This window comes from Egretta garzetta, unplaced genomic scaffold (genome assembly GCF_000687185.1).
Source record: "Egretta garzetta isolate BGI_Z169 unplaced genomic scaffold, ASM68718v1 scaffold51, whole genome shotgun sequence".
NCBI lineage: Eukaryota > Metazoa > Chordata > Aves > Pelecaniformes > Ardeidae > Egretta > Egretta garzetta.
In genome coordinates this window covers 4,701,703-4,703,785 of record NW_009258549.1, presented here as the reverse complement: position 1 = coordinate 4,703,785, position 2,083 = coordinate 4,701,703, and positions in this window count along the sequence as shown.

Here is a 2,083-nt window from a genome sequence, read left to right as displayed (position 1 = left end):
TGGCTCCCGCTGGGGCCCGAGGCGGACGGGGAAGGCGCCGTCCCTGAGCCCCCCGGTCCGGTGTCCGGCTGAAGCGCGATTTTTGCCGTCCTCTGTTTGCGTAGCCCTGGCAGCGCCGCTTCCCGAGGCCTCTGCCGGGGTGGGAAAGGGGCTGGCAGCGTCTTGGGCAGCCTTTCCCCCGGGACGCCCGCTTACAAACCGTAGTGAACCGTAATTAACTCGTCCTCACGATTAACCACAAATACTAGTGCCTACGCGTAGCGCTGCTTGCTCTTCTTGCCCTTGCTCTGCCTGCTCGCGGCATCACCGTGCCTGCCATGATGTTAGTTACCGTCTTGGCCTAAATGGAGTTTGTCCAGTGTAAAAAAACAACCAACCAACCACAAAACTTTTGGGATTTACCATGCATTGCGAAATCTTTCTGGTGAACGGCTTAGGCAGTGAAGGGTTCCTGAGTCTCTGAACACACCGAGTGGGTACCTCTGGTGTAAAATTTGGCCTCTACCCCCGCTATGACATCGTTTAAGTGATGTCTCCGAGGGGGACATCTGGTGTGCTGTGGTCATCCTGGGACTCAGCCCGTGGCACACGAGAGCTAGGGTCCGTTCAGGCTTTTCCCAGCTTATCCATCGGCAGAGGCTTTTCCCCAGCGGCGTCTCCCGCTGTCATGCAATCTGGGAAATTTTTAATCTTTGCCATTTGTAGACTTCCTGGTGGGTCTGCAGATACCGGTAGGATATTTGCATGAGCGGATGGTAGCAAGGAGTACCTGAGCTTGCTTTTCTCGGCGAGCTTTTATGGATCCGTTAGAAGTAGTCCGTGATCTGGCAGGAAATTACAGAGCAGAGCTTAAAAAACACCTCATCACAAACAAACAACACTTCCTAAACCTATAGGGCAAACCACGCAGCCCTGTCCGTGCAGTCCACGTTGCAGGCAGAGGAAAATCTCTCTCTTCTGTTGCGCGGGGTCTGCTTTGCTGTCATGAAGCAGGGCAGCGTTGTCTCTCTGCCATAACCCTCGTTTGGGCCCAGAAGTCGTAGAAATGACCATGATGCAGCCCAGTGGCAAGAGAGTTCTTCTGGAGCAGCCTCACGGTCACCAAAGAGCTGTGTGAGAAAGCCAGTGCGGGGAACACCTCCACACGCCCCCGCTGAAGGTGGCAGAGCGTGGCTTCGTCCTTCAGTGCAGTGAAGAAGAGGAGCCCTGAGGGAGCCTTTCCTATTGTGCTGAGTTTAAAACATTACGCAGAGGCTAGGCAGGAGCGGCCACAGCGGAGGAGGCTGAGAAGACGCTTCTGGCAGCCGGTGGTGCTGGGGACACACCTCCACGCCGGGCCGGCTGGTGGAGACAAGCTGGGAGGAGACTTTGACCCCCGCGTTGGGCTGTGGATGGCCAGCGTGGGTGGCGGGGTGGGTAGCAGCGTAGCAGGACGGTTTCTGTGGGGTCCGTGGTACGGCTGCTGGCACCAGTGACTGTGGGGTCCGTGGTACAGCTGCTGGCACCAGTGACGAGGCTTTCACTCTCTGTGGGGCCGAGGAGGCCTGGTGCGGGTGGGAAGGCGGGTGTGAGGCTGTATGCCCACGCTGCACACGGGAACACCAGGAGCCATGAACGTGGGTGGTGAAAGGCCTGCGAAGGGCCGGTATGGCCCTCGCATCCTAGCGGTGCTGGGAATGGCCGAGTTGTGCGGACAGGTGGGAGCGAGAGTGAAGAGATGTTGGCTTTGCAGTGACAGCACCAGAGAAAGCCACAAGGTGGACATATGCTCTTAGATGGGTTTGCTAAGGCTTGGAGCACCCTCTTCCCAGCCCTGGCCCCTGTATAGCTCTGTCAGCCAACCTCAGTCCTGGCTTAAGTCCTCCTCTGCTGTTCCCTCTCTGGGACCTCTTCCTCCGGCACCAGCCTTTCCAACCCCCATCCCAAACCCACCGCAGTGCTGCCATAGAGTGCCATCGCATTCTGCACATGCATTTTAAATGCAACCAGCTGTTCTCCTGGAGGTGACAATGCCTGCCAGCCATGTGATATGCTAGGTGGCAGGCAGACACTGCCAAACTCCGGACGTCTATGATTTTCTCCC